This window comes from Monodelphis domestica, chromosome 4 (assembly GCF_027887165.1).
Source record: "Monodelphis domestica isolate mMonDom1 chromosome 4, mMonDom1.pri, whole genome shotgun sequence".
Lineage (NCBI taxonomy): Eukaryota > Metazoa > Chordata > Mammalia > Didelphimorphia > Didelphidae > Monodelphis > Monodelphis domestica.
The window spans coordinates 6434302-6453813 of NC_077230.1; the positions used below are offsets into that span (position 1 = coordinate 6434302).

Sequence of the window (19512 nt, forward strand, 5' to 3'; positions counted from 1 at the left end):
TTGAATGATGGAGTCTATGGAGGAAAGTAAGGTAATAGAAGACTAAAAGACTAGGAAAGGGCCAGGTTTTGAATGACTGGATCCCGCTGGCTGGATCTCTGCCTTTCTGCCTTCTTCCTTATTTAATACTCATCTGTCCCTCACTTCACATTGCTGTTGTCTAAGCAGTGGGAGTAGACACTTCCTGCTATTTTGTAGTTACTTTTTACTGTATTTAATACTTCTTTTTTACAAAAAGAAAAGTTTTCTTTAAAAAAAAAAAGACCCCTATTGTAAATTTGGAGACAGCAGTTTCAGCTGAATGATGGAGTTGGAAGGGAGGCTGCAAGAAGAAAATGAGAAGAAAGGAAGTTGAGGCATTGATTGCAGTAGGTCTTCTCAAAAAATTGAGCCACAAAAGGAAGGAAAGCTATGGGATGGTAGCTATGGGTGGATTAAACAATGGTTTTTTGAGGATTGGAAAGAAATGAGAGTTTTTATTGGGCAGTAGAGAATGGAGAAGCAGCCTGTAGATTGTATCTGGCTATATCCAAACTCTTTCAGGGTTGTAGGGTTAATTTTCTTGTGGGACAAAACATTCTCACACCTCATCAATATAGATGTTAGCCAGTGTACTTCCATTTATATAATTGCAGTGGGTAACAATGATGAGAGTTTGTTTTTTCTTTTAAACCTTGACCTTCTGTCTTAGTATGACATCTAGGACAGAAGAGCTACTAGGGCTAGGCAATTGGATTTAAGTGTCTTGCCCAAAATCACACAGCTACTAGAAAGCATAGGAATAGAAGGGTCTTTCCTAAAAAGAATAAACAGTATATATATCTAAAACCATCAGCAAACATCATCTGCAATGGGGACAAACTAGAAGCCTTCAATCAGGAGTAAAACAAGGATGCCCATTATCACCTCTATTATTGAACATTGTACTAGAAACACTAGCAATAGCAATTAGAGAAGAAAAAGAAATTGAAGGTATTAAAATTGGCAACGAGGAGACCAAGTTATCACTCTTTGCAGATGGTCTACTTAAAGCATCCTAAAGAATCAACCAAAAAGCTAATTGAAATCGACAACTTTAGCAAAGTTGCAGGATACAAAATAAACCCATATACATCATCAGCATTTCTATATACGTCCAACACAGCTCAGCAGCAAGAACTAGAAAGAGAAATCCCATTCAAAATCACCCTAGACAATATAAAATACTTAGGAATCTATCTGTTGAGACAAACACAGGAACTATATGAACACAACTACAAAACACTCTCCACACAATTAAAACTAGATCTAAACAATTGTAGAAACATTGATTGCTCATAGGTAGGACAAGCTAACATAATAAAAATGGCCATCCTACCCAAATTAATTTATTTATTTAGTGCCATACCCATTGACCTACCAAAAGCTTTTTTACTGAATTAGAAAAAACCATAACAAAGTTCATTTGGAAGAACAAAAGATCAAGGATATCCAGAGAAATCATGAAAAAAAAAATGCAAAGGAAGGAGGCCTTGCAGTCCCAGATATCAAACTATACTATAAAGCAGTGGTCATCAAAACAATTTGGTACTGGCTAAGAGACAGAAAGGAGGACCAGTGGAATAGACTTGGGGTAAGTGGCTTTAGCAAGACAGTCTATGACAAGCCCAAAGATCTAAGCTTTTGAGACCAAAACCCACTATTTGATAAAAACTGCTGGGAAAATTGGAAGACAGTATGGGAGAGATTAGGTTTGGATCAACATCTCACACCCTACACCAAGACAAACTCAGAATGGATGAATGACTTGAATATAAAGAAGGAAACTATAAACAAATTAGGTAAACACAGAATAGTATACATGTTGGATCTTTGGGAAAGGAAAGACTTTAAAACCAAGCAAGAGCTAGAAAAAAATCACAAAATGTAAAATCAATCATTTTGATTACATCAAATTAAAAAGGTTTTGTACAAACAAAACCAATGCAACCAAAATTAGAAGGGAGGCAACCAATTGGGAAACAATCTATATAACAAAAACCTCTGACAAAGGTCTAATTACTCAAATTTAGCTAAACCAATTGTACAAAAAAATCAAGCCATTTTCCAATTGATAAATGGGCAAGGGACATGAGTAGGCAATTTTCAGTTAAAGGAATCAAAACTATTAATAAGTGTGAATTTTAGATTTACTCTACCCTGCTTAGTCTAACAAAACAGGAATGTCTACACCCCTACTTAAGGATTAAGTGTTGAGAAGGATGGCCTATGATAGATATGTGCTAGCAAATGACAAATCAGAAACAACTGACAGACCCCCTGGGATGTACTAAGTCAAGCTTAAGCTACCATTGATACATGTGAGAGGCAGGAAGTGATGTAAAAAACAGTCTATATATTTTGCCTCTCTTCCTCTCTCTGGCCTCTTTTGGTGGAGAGGTGGCTGGTGGCAGCCAGCTGGGCATCTTGGCATCATGGTATGGCTGCAGCTATTGTCTGGATTTGGTGCTGAGCTTCCTTGATACAGTAACTGGGAGAAGCTTAATATTGTGGGTCAGGTGAGGTGTCTTCCCTGAACTCTCTCAGAGTTTAGGCTGATTCCTTTTTTTTTTAACCTTTCCAAAAAACGCCATCCTCCTAGGAGGCCCCTCATCTTGGAGGAGGCCTCGTGACTGGAAGGTCTCTGAACTCCCCTTGGCTCAGGGTAGGTTGGAGAAATCTTATACCCTTTCCCCTCTCTCTTCTTCTTAATCCCTTCCCTCTATATTAATTAAACCACCATAAAATTCCCACTGACTTGAGTATTTTTATTGGGACTTGAATTAATCCCTGGTGACCATAAGGATAATATATTACTTAAAACTCCTAAATTTACCCCTTACATAAGCACATGAAAAAGTGTTCTAAATCTCTTATAATCAGAGAGATGCAAATTAAAACAACTCTGAGGTACCACCTCACACCTAGCAGATTGGCTAACATGACAGCAAAGGAAAGTAATGAATGCTGGAGGGGTTGTGGCAAAGTAGGGACATTAATTCATTGCTGGTGGAGTTGTGAATGGATCCAACCATTCTGGAGGGCAATTTGGAACTATGTCCAAAGGGCGCTAAAAGACTGTCTGCCCTTTGACCCAGCCATAGCACTGCTGGGATAATAAGGAAAAAGACTTGTACAAGAATATTCATAGCTGCGCTCTTTGTGGTGGCAAAAAATTGGAAAATGAGGGGATGCCCATCAATCGGGGAATGGCTGAACAAATTGTGGTATATGTTGGTGATGGAATACTATTGTGCTAAAAGGAATAATAAAGTGGAGGAATTCCACGGCAACTGGAACAACCTCCAGGAAGTGATGCAGAGCGAAAGGAACAGAACCAGGAAAACATTGTACACAGAGACTGATACACTGTGGTATAATCGAACGTAATGGACTTCTCCATTAGTGGCAATGCAGTGATCCTAAACAACTTGGAGGGATCTATGAGAAAAACCACTATCCACATCCAGAGGAAACACAGTGGGAGTAAAAACACTGAAGAAAAACAACTGCTTGAATACATGGGTTGAGGGGATATGATTGGGGATGGAGACTCTAAATGAACATCCTAATGCAAACTTCAACAACATGGAAATAGGTTTTGATCAAGGACACATGTAATACCCAGTGAAATTGCGCATCAGGTTTGGAAAGGGGAGGGGGAGGGGAGGGAGAGAAATAATATGATTCTTGTAACCAAGGAATAATGTTCTAAATTGACTAAATAAATTAATTTAAATTAAAAAAAAAAAAGATCACACAACTAGGAAGTATCTGGGGTCAGATTTGAATCCAGGTCCTTCTGACTCCAGGCCTGGTGCTACATCCACCATACTACTTAGCTGCCACAACACATTAGATCATAATATTACAATTTACTTAACAATAGGGTGAAAACAATAATAACATCACAGGCATTCATATAAAATAAATACAGGAATAATCAATATATCATCATCTATAAGTAAACCTGGTTTGCACTCTCTTTCCTTCTCTAAGGAAAGCCATATTTACCTGAACTTGAAGGATTCTTTTGATATTAACTTTTAAAATATATTTTATTTTTTTAACCACAGAATTTTTTCCATTATCCTTTACTTTCTATATATAGGAGGGAGAGGATATGAAGTTACAGAAATGTTGCATTGAGGAAAAGCTACATGCTTAGATTAATTTGCAATGGTGAAGATTAAAATGAACTCTCCCCTGATCATGAAGATTACAATTGTAACCTCTGCCTATTTTAGATTTAATCACCAAAAATGTAAACACAGCACTTAAAAGTTGAGTAGGAAGATCTGCCCATTTTTAGATTTAATCACCAAAGATGTAAACACTCCATTCACACATGAGTTGGGGAGGTCGGTGACCCATGTGTGTGATAGTGGGTGATGAATCAGAATTGACTTGTCAGCCTCCTGGGTGGTCCTAAAGCAGGGCTTCAGCTGTGATTGGTACATGTAGAATTAGGGGAAGGCACAGGAAGTAACTCAAGAGAAAGTGTCTTTAAAAGAGAGTGACAACTTCCTGAGTGGAGTTCTATTGACAGTTTTTCATTCTTTGGAAGTGAAGACTGGAGACAATTCTTCATTCTTTGGAGTGTAGGCTGAACCCGAGACCCTGTTTCTGGCAAGTGTAAAATTTAGTTTCTAGTAATAAAAGTATTATATTTTTAGAGGTTTATTAAAGATTAAGAAATAAAGAAAACACAAATATAGAAAGCACGTGGCTAGAAGGGCCTAAAGGCCCATTCAATTTCACTCACTATATCTTGGGAGACGCATGTGAGGAGTTAGTTTTAAATAATACTTTGTTCTTGGACCAGGTGGGAATTCAGGTGAGGTTACAAAGCATTCTGGGAAGTGGCCATGGACTTCTGGGGATGGAAGTCTGGGGTTCAAATCTCCATTTTTACACAAGGCTATTCTGGAATCTCTTCCTTTGAACTGACACATGGTGAGTGAAAAGCTGACTTTTTTTTTTTAACCCTTACCTTCCCTCTTGGAGTCAATACTGTGTATTGGCTCCAAGGCAGAAGAGTGGAAAGGGCTAGGCAATGGGGGTCAAGTGACTTGCCCAGGGTCACACAGGAAAAGCTGACTTTTAACTGCTGTTGTTCTGAAAAAACTAACCGCAGGAGAGACTTACCTTATCCTCTCTCTGATCTTTTTATTCCATTCTTTCTACATTTTGTAAATAAATTGTAAATAAATCTCTTTGGAATAAATTAAATACCTGGCGACCACACTCTTAAATAATCCAGTCCAAGCCTTTTAAAATTAACCTCTTTTCCCCTTACACAATTCTGCACTTAAGATCCTTTCTACATCCCATGAAGTCACTTCTCTGCAAAACCATTTTCTCTTTAGTCCCTGCCACCATCATATTGGACACATCTTTGGGTCTCATAAGTGTAGAACTGATGAATTAGTTACTAGCTCTTCTAACTCACCAAAGCACAATGCTTTTTAAGACAGAGATTGGTTAAGTTCATCAGGGTTTCTCTTTCAGGCAGTTTTTCACTCCCTGGAATTCTCCAAAATCTATTAGAAACCAACATTTCTACTTAGGAAATCCACCACAAAGTCTCTCTTTCCCATCACTCTTTCCCCTCTCAAACCAAAGGAGAGGAGAGTCACTTCTGAAAGGCTTCACTGTTCTCAACAGTAGATGGTGCTCAAGAGAAATAATTGAAATTAAAGCTTTCCCAGAGTATTATCTAGCAAATCAGAAATCTGTCAGCTGAAGCCCTCTCTTACATGATGTTCCTGCTCCCATTCCTCATCCACCTGATGATCCTTTACTCTCTTATTCCACTGTAGTCAGGGTCTTCAATACTTTTAATGGCTCAGATTAGGAGTGCCCCATACTTAATAATTCACATTTACCTTATGAAATAAAAACATAAAATATTCCTTTTGAAATCAGCATTTATTATTTAATCATTCCATAATTTCCAGCAGTTATTTTATTTATTTGAAATATTCTATTTTTAACAATTACATGTTATGACAATTTTTAAACATTTTTTAAAATTTTGAGTTCCAAATTTTCTTTCTCCTTCCCTTTCACTGAAACAGTTCTCTCCAGCCATTATTTAATGTATATTTTATTCCTTAAAATCATTATATGTGGGGGCAGCTGGGTGGCTCAGTGGATGGAGAGCCAGGCCTAGAGATGGGAGGTCCTGGGTTCAAATCTGATCTCAGACACTTCCCAGCTGTGTGATCCTGGGCAAGCCACTTGACCCCTATTGCCTAGCCCTTACCACTCTTCTGCCTTGGAACCAATACACAGTATTGACTCCAAGATGGAAGGTAAGGGTTTAAAATTTAAAGAAGGGTTTAAAAAAATACACACACGTGTGTATATTTATCTATCTTCTACAGACATATTGAGGGTTTCCATACAAACTGGATTCCATTTTCATCATCTGTTTAAATGATTTTATGAAACCAAGAAGTTGTGATTAGAAAAGCCATAAGAAGCTACAATATGTAGTTGGAAGAGTTTTCAAACAAGCATAAGGTTTGCTATGAATCAATATTTAGGTAAAGGACCTCCTCATATTTTCACCTTACTTCTAGGAGAAATTTTCTTTAATAAATACCTTAACTAATGTATAACTTGAGTGCCAAAACCCCCCAGAGAAAAGCATGCTATGAAATGAAGTTCTGAAGGCGGAACAGATCTGTTTGGAGTGAGTGCTGTGCCTCTGGCAGGAGGGATTGTGTAAAACCCATGGTGTGAGCAAGAGGAATCCAGGGCTTCCTCCTTTTAGTTCTAGAGAAAGGTGAACTGAAAGAAACAACTGGGGAAGGCACGTGATCCAGTGAAGTGGATTGCACACATTTTGAATGGGGACTGATCATAGAATGATGCAGTTGCTGTCAGAAAGTCAGATATCTCTACCCAGTTTCCTCAGCTGTAAAATGGGTATAATAATAGCCAACACATAGTAGATAACCAGGTAAATCGTGGATATTATTATAATGGTCTCCTGTGTAAATTCTTGACTGAGAAGTAACTGAACTTTTCTTATTTGAGAGGCTGAGAAAACCAATAGTTCACTTTGGTTTCTATGTTAGGTTTTATCGTTGCCTGAACATGGAGCACATTTTATGTCTGAAGGCACTTTTTCTGAAATAAAGCCCATCTTTGATTACAGATGCTTTCTTTGTGCTGCGTGTCCGTGTATTTATTTCATTCCTAGGAACTGTAGCTGGAAAGTGGACTGAGACAGAGAAAAAAATCAAGGTTATTACTTTTCCTCACAAGTTCTCTATAACAGCAAAGAAGGGATCCACAAGGACCGAAGGGCCAAAGGTTCTAGGCTAAAAAGCAAGGTCTTTGTTGTAGTCACTTCCGGTTGCTTTGAATCTGGGCACTGTATACAATTCTCCAGTCTCCCAATAAGGAGGGGAAGGGGTAGGCTGAAGGCAGAGCCTCAGGGAAAAGTCCCCTTTGGGAGCTGTCCAGTAGGAAAAGAGATGTGTGGTGTAGAAAAACGAAGAGCTTCCCATTTTTCTTTTCTTTGGAGAGGAGGGCAGTAAGAAAAGGACAGGAGCGTACCAAGATGGCTGTGTTCCACAGTGGCACCTTCTGGTTATACAAACTCCTAAATTCTGTTAAAATGCTTCCATGATCTACTTTGAAGGATCAATAAAGTTGTTCAATAGATTAAATAAGCTCACTAAAAGTAACTTTGACCAAAACTGCCAGGGGCTTTTAGAGTTTATATAGACAGTATCTCTAGATATAAAAAGACCTCGGGAATTTTAATCTAGTCTATTTTATACACTTAAGTTTGGGGAATGCATTGACTTAAGTCAGAATAAATAAATTCTACATTATTCGTCAGCCTTTGTTTTGATTTCGTTTTGAAATGCCACAGTTTAATTCTGGTAATACTTGAGTGCATTTTTATGTATTGCATTTTGTCCTCTCCCTTAAGAAGTCTTCCCTGACCATCCTTATTTTAGGTTCCCACTGTTCAAATCATCCCTGTATTTATTTAATTATATGTTTGCATATTGTATCTCTCCATAGCCCTAAGTGCTGCTCCTGTGAAGTCCAGCTTAGCCCCCAGCAGAGGCTCCCTCAAGTCCCAGTCTCTGTGGAAGTCCCGGTGCCATCTTCAGCCAGGATTCCACCAACTCAAGCCTTTTCCTTCAGCTTCAGGCACTTCCCTGGCAAGCGTCTCCAGAGTAGAAAGCTCCAGTCCAGAATGATTCCAGAAAAAGGTGACTATCTCATCAGAGCTCATGCTGAAGAGAGCACCAATTGCACCATTGAAGCACCGATTGAGAGAGGGTCTGCTCGCCCAAAGCACCAAGGAAGCCAAGAGAGCATCTTGTCCTTTGGTCTTGCCTTTTATACCCCCTTTCCACGTCACTACCTGTCTCTCCCCCTCTTCACAGGAACCAATCAAAGTCTCTCAATTTGCCTAGCACTGCCCAGAGGGCAGTGTCTGTGGGATCCACCTCCCATCCTCTGAGGGTGTTAACTCTTATCAAAAGGATTCACAAGTTCCTGGCTGATTAAGTTAAAAGGGTGGAGCACTCCAAGTACTTGATGAAGTTAAGATTAAAAAACTTCCCTTTCACAAAACCAAACAGCATCCCCAAAGATATTTTTCAAAGACTGTTGTTTGTGATATTACAAACGGCAATTGATGGCATGAATATTTCCTCAAGCATATCTGCTCTTCTACTCTGTAGCACATATTGCTTCTGTAAGAGGACTTCACTTTTTAGCATGTTCTTAAGAAAATGAGAAAAGAAGCTTTCTAAGAATTAAACTTCACTGACTTCAAGCCAACTTTGGAACTTTGTAATAGCAACCTATGGGATGTGAGTAAGTAGGATTTTACTTCCATCAAAATTTGATAATTGGACATTTTTGAATGTTAGAAGTTAAACTTTGGAAGTTATCTTTTTGCAATAAAATAGAGGACGATTATTAGTGATTCTGCACTGTTGTTATTGGGAGCATTTTCAAATGCTCTCAATGGGGAGTCAAGGCATTCCGAAAAAAAAAAAAAAAGGTTTTTCTTCTCATTCTGAGATTTACTGAAACCTTTTTCTTTTGTGACCAGATAAGAAAACCTGAAGTACTAGCCGGATAAGGAGAAGCGTTGAGAAGGATATTTAATTAGAATGTAAAAATTCTGAGAGAATAGGGCTTTTGCAACACATCTAATAAAACTTTAAAGTAAAATACAGTATATCCATCGCAACATTTATATTTTAAGTGCTTAATAAGACAAGCTATGAGTTGATCCTAGAGCTTTGAAATTCAGATCACAGTTTGTCTTAAGGAAATTGGGATCGTTTCTGTGGTATCATAAATCACATAAAGTCAGAGTTAGAGGAGACCTCAGAAGCCAACTAATATAAGCCATACCCAGACAGAAATTTCTACAACATTCCTGAAAAGTGCTCTTCTAGCCTTTTCTTGAAAATCTAGAATAAAGTGCAGCCTGCTATTTCCCAAATAAATACCCATTCGGCTTTTAGACAGAATCAGGAAACCATTCCCACTTATCGACAACTTCTCTTCCTAGTTCTGCGCTCTGGGACCCATCAGAGGGAGTCCCACCTTTGAATGAGCCCTTATCCTACTGGAAAACAATCTTACCATTCCCACAAGGCTCTCTCTTGGGCCAAGCTGTTCTAGCTCCTCCAGCCAATGAATACATGTGGCATGATTGCGGTTCTCCTCTTGGACCTGCTCCTGATGGCAGTTACCTGTTGTGGGGCACCTGTACGCCACAATGTGGGAGAAGATACTGAACCATCAATGGCCTTCCTCATTTAGTAAGTCAGTCAAAAGCCTGCATGAAATCCTACTGTGTGTCAGGGACTGTGCTGAGTTCCCGGGATACAAAAGAGAAGCGAAAGCTAGTCCCTGTCTTTGAGGAGATGACAGACAGCCTATGGGGAAGACTATTCACAAACAAGCTATAGGATTAAAAAAAAAAGAAGAAGAATTAAACATCAGTGAAGGCACCAGAATTAGGAAAGATTCAGTCTTCCTGGGAAGGTGGGATTTGCAGACTTTATTGCTTGGTGTGTCTCTTATCCGTGCCCTCTTCCAAATCCTCTGCAAGCCTGGGGTGGGGAGGGGGGGAAGGGGGGGAGGGAGGGCTTCCTCCAGCTCTTTTATTATTGGATGAATGGACCATTTGTAGCAGGTTTGGCCCAACCTCTTTTTTTTTTTGGTTTTACATGACCATGAAACCCTCTTACATTGCTTTTCTTATCAACTTTTCCCAAAGCAGCGTGTGCAGCTCACTCATCCCGTTTGTGTGTCTCCTTCCTATTATTTCCGTGATCTCCACATTGACTTTTCACACACTCTGGCACAGCATTGATGGGATTTCCCCTCCCCCCAGGGGTCCAGATCTGTGATTTAATTCTCGTATCTAGGAAACTCCATTATGAATGTAGCCCACTGAAGAGAATTGGTTTGGCTTCACTGAGGAAAGGAAGAGAAGATGCATTTCTGGAGCACCTGCTGCGTGTCGAGCACTTGATCCTCACAGTAGCCCTGGCGTTACCTCCATTTTACAGCTGAGGAAATGGAAGCAGGAAGAGACCCAGCGGCTTGGCCCAGGGCCCACAGCTACGCAGTGTCCGTGGCCGGATGGGGCTCAGACGGCCCTCATTCCAAGGCGGATGCCTGATCCCAGGTGCCACCTCGCGGGTCCGAATCACCGCAACAAAGCCACGGAGCTAGAACGCGCGGGACTTGCGTTCCTCATGCCGCGCTGCTTTCAGCCCTGGACGAAGGTGAGTAGTTGTTAGACAGATAGATAGACGGGCCTTTCTTTCTCGAAGAACTGGGGGCCATTTAAAGCCCTTCGCCACTTCTGAAGACAATCCAGGCTACTATTCTCCCCTTTTCCGTTCCAGGCTCAGCCCAATGTTTGTAATCACTCTGTCTAAAATATATGCGGACGACGTGCCTCTGTGACGTGACCATTTGTATGTGTCTCACTCTGTTCATCTGTGAAATGGGCACCGTAACATCTGTCCTCCCTCCCTGACGTTCTAATAGTAAATAAGGCTGAAAGTCCTTGGAGTCACAGAAAGCACGTCATCATGAACTATGACCATTTCCCAGCATCCTATTTTATAACGTATTCCCTGCTGCAATGGACAGATCAGAATAACTTTATTGATACAAATTATGTGCTTACATATTTAAAGAATTGAACTCAATATGTCTAGGGCAGATTTTTTTCTAGACCTTTCCGGCAGGCTGGTGAAACCTACAGAGCCCATTTCAGGAAGTTCGATGAAATGCCTGCTAGTATTCCAAAGGAAACGAACTAAAGAAATCAAGTGATCAGTGTTCACAGCTACAGTTTAAATTCGGGCATCAGAGATGACAAAGACTTGCCATAAAGGGATGGGCTCCTTCTTTAGGGCTTGCTTTCACATAGGACAGCAGCCGACCATTCTAGCGGTTGTTTTCTCCAGTGAATTTTACACCAGGAATTTTACACTGGAAACTTTTCCCAGCTGTTCTCATTCCAGCAGGTTGCGTAACTGCTGGAGCTGGGATGGGCTCCTAACAATTACTGGACACGTTGGAATTCCGGGAATGTGGAACAACGGTCATCTTCGAAAGACGTCCAGAGATGGTCCAGCTAACGGCCCTCTAGAAGAAACCCACAGCATGGTGACAGCAATCTGTGGGTAGTGAAGAATTTTGTGTCAGTGGACAAAATAGTGCTCAAAAAATACGCGATCATTTGAACTCCCAAATCCCAGCCCTGGAGCAACACTTCAGCTTTCCTAAATTAAAAAACAAAACCTACTTCCTCTCTTCGAATTGATCTTAAGCCTTGGGTCCAAGGCAGAAGAGTAGTAAGGGTTAGGCAATGGACACAGCTGGGAAGTATGTGAGGTCCCATTTGAACCCAGGACCTTCCCCTTTTAGGGTTGGCTCTTTCTATGCACTGCCCCACCTGGCTGCCCTTCCCTACTCAAGTTAGATCACTCAAGGCTTGCCAAGCCCCCAACCTATGTGAATATCGCAGACATTAAAAACAAAACCACACACATGTTTTCTCTGTCTTTATCTAAGCACACTGGGAATGTTTATGACAGATTTAGGAGCATCCAGGTGGATTGAACACTGGAGTCATGACATGAGTTCAAATTTAGCCTCAGAGACTTACAGTTCTGTGTGACCCTCAGTAAGTCACTTAACCCTGTTTGCCTCAGTTCCTTATGTGTAAAATGATCTGGAGAAGGAAATGGCAAACCATTCCAGTATCTTTGCCAAATAAGGTCCCAGATGGTTGGGCACGACTGGAAAACAACTAACAACAAATGACAGATTTTTGATGATCATTCAGGGCTCAAAGAGATATTAATGGTCACCCACACTATTTTATTATAGCAATTAGGAAACCAAGATCAGAGACACAGTTATTGCTGGGTAGAGATTTAGAACTTATGGTAGTCTTCACAACTTTCAAATCTACTGACAGATTACTTTCTGTTACTTTATCATTATAGATGCAATGTCATTATTATTAAAGGCAAAAACTTTACTGAAAATAAAACTCAACACATTTGTTCTTGCTCATTTCCTTTTGTTTCTCAACTTTCTTTCCATTCAAGACTTAGATATGGTAATTTTCTCATAAAAAATCAAGAAAGAAAGAAAAAAGTTGCATTCATACTGTAGTTTTGTTTTCTTAAATATTTGGAGTAAATAGCAATTTGGCTATTATTCAATACTAATTTTATCAGAACAATTCACATGTTGAAATTGGGTGTTCCCAAGGTTTATTTCTATTACAGTTGGCTTACATTTGAATGAAAAAAAAAAGAAAAATCCCAAAGGTTACTCTTTCTTTTAGAGGTCAGCAATCATATGTAAGAAACATAGGGGAACATTTTTAACTAAATGTTTAGTGTAATGGGATGCATTTTAAAGTCTTCCAGTAGTGTAGTTTTAAGAATGTAGAATCATTATTTTGTAGGCCAAAAGAACATTTTAGCAGAATCAAGAAATCCAAATAATTGTGAAGAATTTTAAAAAGCAGGAGTTGAACAAAGCAGTTATTTGTTCAAGAGAAAATTTAAGGTCTTATTTGTTTATAAACCCACATATAGTGTACGGAAAAAATGGTGAGCCTCTTGGACATGATAGGATGAAGCTCATGGACTGTCATGATTATATCCTCAAATATATGAAAATCATGATTAATATAAACCTAACACCATATTAATAAAAAACTAATCTAATGTACAAAGATGTCATCCATTGGTCTTTAGCATCTCCCAGCAGTGATCAGAGAGTGCATAATCTATTCCCAGCTCAGGAGTACTAGGATATGCTCAGTTTAGTTGCTTAGCTTCAGTCATTTCTTGGAGAGAGATCAAAGGGTCTAGGCAATATAGCATAGCTCACAACTGATTTTTAAATCGTGTATCCATCCATTAGGATCATTCCTTAGATGAAGAATAAGAGACTCTAGATCCAGAGCTTCTCTCTTTCACATGGAGAAGACCAAAATCCCAGCAGATATAGCTTTTCCTTTGAGTGTACTAATGCACGCCGTGACCTCTGACTAGTTCCATTTGCAATTTCTTAGCAATCATGGAATTTGAGGAATGCAGACAAAAGCAAGCCAGACACACACAAAGGAACTAAATGTCCCTGCTTTGATTGCCATCTTGTAGGAAAGATGCTAATGAACTAATGAACTTGTTAAGAACTTAGGGAAACAAGAATTCCCCAACCTGAACATTATATCTATATCTATATCTATCTATATCTATGTCTATGTCTATGTCTATGTCTATATCTATATCTATATCTATGTCTATATCTATATCTATATCTATCTATTATATCTATATCTATCTATATCTATGTCTATGTCTATGTCTATGTCTATATCTATATCTATATCTATATCTATATATCTATTATATCTATATCTATCTATATCTATGTCTATATCTATATCTATATCCTAGCTAATATATCTTAATTAGCTTTCCTTATTAGATAGCTGCAGGGAAGATAACAAATAAATTTGAATTTTTAAAAATTAAGTGCAATTTGTTGTTTATGCAGTATTAATAGTTCTGGATATCTGTATGTTAAAAAACAATTAAGTGGATATTTTCAAAACATCCAATTTAGAGGTAGATTTATATCATGTAAGAGTTTTGCTGAATTAAATACACTTTTATTTTTTGTAAAAAAAAAGTATATATACATACATATCTGCACATATATACTTCATATTCTAATCTGGGTTTTGATGTCAAAAATACAGATAAAGGTATAGCTGAGATAATGAAGTAATATAAGCATTTTTTGCTGAACTCTTCCAACATTCCTTTCTAAAATAACTTTAAAAAGCACATTGAATTGAATTCTAACCAGGACAACCAGCAAAAAGTCAAAGTAAGTCATTTTTTCTATATCAGGGAAGCTTAGGAAGACAGAAATAAATTTTTGAAGATCCTGGGTTGGTGACTGATCAGGATGATATTATGATGGGAAAAAAACCCCAGTTGTGGGTCTTGGAGGTGGTAGAGGCAGCAGCAGTAGCAACGTTACTGAGAGCTCTCAATGCCCAGAGACAATAAGGGGATTGAACATCGTGAAAAAAAGGTTATAGAAGACTCCTATATCAACTCTGGGTGTGGAACTGAACACCATCTGGCAACTTCATTGCCTATTAAACAGTTGTAGGTCAGAGCTCCAGGGTAGAGAGGAGCACCTGTGGTTATAAGGGAGCAGGGGGTCTTACTTGGATAAGGGTCTCCGTTCTGGTGCAGAGAGGAGCACTCATGGTCACAGGGGAGCAAGGGCCATATCTGAGTATGGGTTCAGGACACAGGGTGGAAAGACGTTGTGATCATGAGAGAGCAGAGGCCCTACCTGGGTAAGGACCAGAGCTCAGACCAAGAAAGCAGTGACCACATCTCTCCCTGTATCATACCATCTTGGAAATATAAAAAATTTACAGACCCCAAACCTAGTTTTGAAAAAAGGACGACATAAAAAATTGAAGCTTAGGATAGTTATATCCTCATCCCCAACAGTAAGCAGAACCCATCTCTAACATAAAGTTCAAAGTCAAGAAAGAGGTTGGAAAAAATAAGCAAATAACAGAAAAAGAATCTGATCACAAAAAGTGACCATGTTGAATCTGCTCAAGGTACAAACTCAGAACACAATACCTTGAAAACATTTATAAGCAAAGCCAAAGAAAAGTACAGATTGAACACAAGTGCAACCAGAATTCCCAGAAAAGCTAAAGAAAGAGGTAGAAGAGAATAAAAAAAATGTATTTTAAAAATAAAAAAAAAGAGTAATAGAGGAAAAATTGGAAGAAAAAATGAGATAAATGCAAAAAAAAGTATGAAAACAGACTTAACAGCTTGTTAAAGAAGGTAAAAAAAAAGTACTAAAAAAATAACTCCTTAAAAAGCAGACTGGGACAAATGGTAAAATAGGCATTCTTTTTTCCTTCAAAGACAAAGATGGTGTGGATGCAAAATGAAGGCCATCATGCCTCTGGTTGCTGTATCCTTTGGCTGTACTTACCTCACTGAAGAAAATAATTCCTTAAAAATTAGAATTGGTCAAGTGGAAGTTAATGATTCCATGGGACATCAAGAAACAATAAAACAAAGTCAAAAGAAGGGAAAAATTGATAGAATTTGAAAAATATTATTTAAAAAACTGACCTGTAAATAGATTAAGGAAAGATAATTTAAGAATCATTGGACTACCAACTTGCTTTTGGTGTTTCCTTCCACCAGATTCTGAGGTCATCGATTCACTTCATAATTGCTATCACCTGTACCACAGCAGCCCTGCTCACTCCTCTCCCCTCTACTTCCTCCTTCAATATGCTCTATGGAGGAGCAGGGAGTGCCAAACACTTGAATATTCACTAGTATGGGCAGGTCATCTGGGGAGGAACAAGCAGCTGATGCTGTGTCTTATCCCCATGACCATTTCATTCTCCCCTTTCTTATCCCTTCCTCCTTCCTCTCCTTCCCTTCCCCTCACTAAGCTCAGTCTGGTCCATCCCTGCCCATCCTGGCCTAGTTCTAAGGGGGTGACCAGCATCCCAGCAGATGCCCAGATGGTTTATATCTGCCCTTTAAAGTTGGGAAAAGGAAAACAACTTTTTGAGTAATAAAGATGCCTTCTAAATTCTTGTGCCACCTAAATGATGACAATGTTGCTGGTTTCATGAAAAATAAAAGGAGAAATATTTTGGAAGAAGATTCAGATGAAAACAATAATTATTTTCCTAAGGGGTCCATCTGGATCAAAATTTGGACCTTGGAATAACAAAATTGTGTATGTACAGAATTAGGTGGATGAAGTAATTGATGTCATGTGAGAGAATATTACAAAAGTAATTGAAAGAGGAGAGAGCCTGGATGAACTTTAAGACAACAAATCAGAAAGCTTATCAGATAATAAAATAGCTTTTAGCAACAGATCTAAACTGCTTCAAACACAAATATGGTGGTATGGATGCAAAATGAAAGCCATCATGGTTCAAGTTGCTTTTATCCTTTTTCTGGTTATTATCATTCCTATTGTCCTGAAATATGTGACTTGATTTGGTGACCAGGGATTTCCTTTAAAATGGTTCTGGGGCAATTAAAAAAAAGATTATTGCATGATTTAATGAAATATGTGGAAATATAACTTTCAATAGTTTTTTTTTTCACAAGAAGTAAAAGGAAGTCTTGTTCAAATTGGAGCATTGACAAGTTCTTGATTAGCCTCCTTCCTTTCACCAGAACATAATTTCATTCATTTATTTTAAATCAAAAGCATGTACTTTGCCATGTTCTAGGAGCCTAATTTAAAACTTGATACTTGTCAATACATTGTTTGTATATATGAGTTTAGATATCACATTTCAAGAAAAAACTGCCCAGCTCTCTTTAGAACCAGAGGGCAAAAAAGAAATTGAAAGAATCTGCCAACCAACTTGTAAAAGAAGTCCCAAAATAAAAACTCTGAGTAATATTATGATCAAGTTCTAGAGCACCTAGGTCAAGGAGAAAATATTGCAAAAGCCAGAAAGAAACTAAACACTGTGGAACCATAGTCTGGTTCACACAAGATTTAGTAGCTACCATCATAAGGAAGCAGAAAGTTTGGAATATGATGTTCCAGAAGGCAAAGGAATAGGAATTCCCAGCAAAATTGAGTATAAATCTAACAGGGAAGAAATAGATATTTAATGAAAAACAAGACCATTTCATCAAAGCGTTTATGTTGAAAAGACCAGAGCTGAATAAAAAATTTGACAAATAAAGTGGTGTAAAAAAATAAGCATGAAAAAGAAATAGGGAACTTCTTAAAGTTCAATAACCGGGAAACTATCAGTATTAATGTCAATATTAATTTAAAAAAAAACAAACAAAATCGTATGATTATTTTCCCCAACAAAATATAGCACCCTATTTAAAAGAGTAGAAAGCAAAGGAATAAATGGCTCATTACTTAAAATTATAAGTAGCTTCTATCTAAAACTAACAGTAAACATCTGATTTAATGGGGATAAACAAGAAGCTTTTCTACAAGATCAGGAGTGAAGCAAAATTTTTTTTCACCATTGTTTTTTTTAATATTGTGCTAGAAATGTTAACTATAGCAGTGAGACAAGAAATATGAATGAAAGGAATAAGAATTGGCACTGAGTAAATAAAATTATAATTTTTTTTTTGCAGGTGATATGATGGTTTACTTAAAGAATTCAGATGGTCAACACAGTAGATAGAAAACCAAGACTAAAGATGAGAGGTCCTGGGTTCAAATTTGAAATCAGACCCTTCCTACCTGTGTGACTGGGCAAATCACTTAACCCCGATCAGCTAGTCTTTACTACTCTTCTGCACTGGAACCAATAGTTAGTATTGATTCTAAGACAGAAGGTAAAGGATTTTAAAAAAAGAACTCTAGAGAATAGACTAAAAAACTAGTTAAGACAACTAACAACTATGGCAAAATTGCAGGTTTTAAAAGGAACCCACATATATCATTAGCAATTTTGTATATTACCAACAAAACCAGAAGGAAGAGTTAAAAAGAGAAATTCTATTTATAATAACTGCACACAGTATAAAATCCTTGGGAGTGTATTTGCCAAGGTACACTGCAGAACTATATGGACAAAATTAAAAAACAACAAAAAACACTGTAGATACAGATGAAGAAAGATCTAAGCAATTGGAGAAGTACTAATTGGTCATGGGTGATTAAGTCCAAATCAGTGCCGCAGCAATCAAACTTTAAAAGAATTATTTTATAGGGCCACAAAATTCAACCAGAAAAACAAAAGGTCAGAAAATGCCAAAGGAGTCAATGAAAAAAAGTGAAGAAAAGTATTGTAACAGTTCCAGATCTCCAATTAGTCTAAAAAGGGGCAAACTTCAAAACCATCTGGGACTGGCTAAGAAAAAGAGGGACATATCAGGGGAATAGATTAAGTACATAATATCCAGAAGTAAATGACCCTGTACAGTAACCTAATGTTTAAAAGCCCAAAGATCCTAGATCTTGGAATAAGAACTCCCTGTTCAAGAAAAACTACTGGGGAAAACTGGAAAACAATCTGGAAAAAAGTAGCCATAGAACAGCATCTCACACTGTTTATCAACATAAAATGAAAAGGATACATTTATTTATTTATTTTAATTTTAAATTTATTCATTTAGTTAATTAATTTAGAATATTTTCCTATGGTTACATGATTCATATTCTTCCCCTCTCCTTCTCCCTCCCTCCTCTCGTAACTAATGAGCAATTCAACTGGGTTTTATGTGAGGATGCATGTTTTAAACATAAAAGGGGATCCCAAAAGCAAATTAAGGAAATATGAAAACATTTACCTGTAAGGCCTATGGATATGATCACACAAGAAATAGAGAGGGTCACAGGAGGCAAAATTAAAAATTACATGAAATTAAAAAGGCTTTACAGAAACAAATCCCATTCATTCAAAATTAGAAAAAAAAAAAAAACAGGAAACTGGGAAGAATTTTTTCCCCAGCAAGTTTTTCTGACAAAGGCCTCATTTCTCGAATACATAGAAAACTGACCCAAATTTATAAAAATAACAGCCATTCCCCAATTGATAAGTGGCAAAAGGAGACGAACAGCCAGTGTTCAGAAGAAAAAAAAATCAAAGCTATCTATAATTATTTGGAAAAAGTGCTCGAACTCAGTAATAATTACAGAAATGCAGATGAAAACTACCTCATAACCCATCAGATTGGCTCTCATGACAGAAAAGGAAAATTACAAATACTGGAGGGCTTGTAGAAAAATAGGGATGCTAATGCATTGTTAAAGCTGCAAACTGGTCCAATTATTCTGGAGAACAATTTCGGACTATGCTCAAAAGGCTACAAGAAGGTACCTATCCTTTGACCCATCCTACTGTTACTAGTTCTGTATTTAAAGAGATCAAAG

The 19512-nt window shown here is 37.9% G+C and overlaps 1 pseudogene; it reads left to right on the forward strand.

Annotated features, from left to right (window-relative positions):
* The first annotated feature begins 16175 nt into the window (after positions 1–16175).
* On the forward strand, positions 16176–16645 carry LOC100618499 (vesicle-associated membrane protein 4-like; annotated as a pseudogene).
* The last annotated feature ends 2867 nt before the right edge of the window (positions 16646–19512 follow it).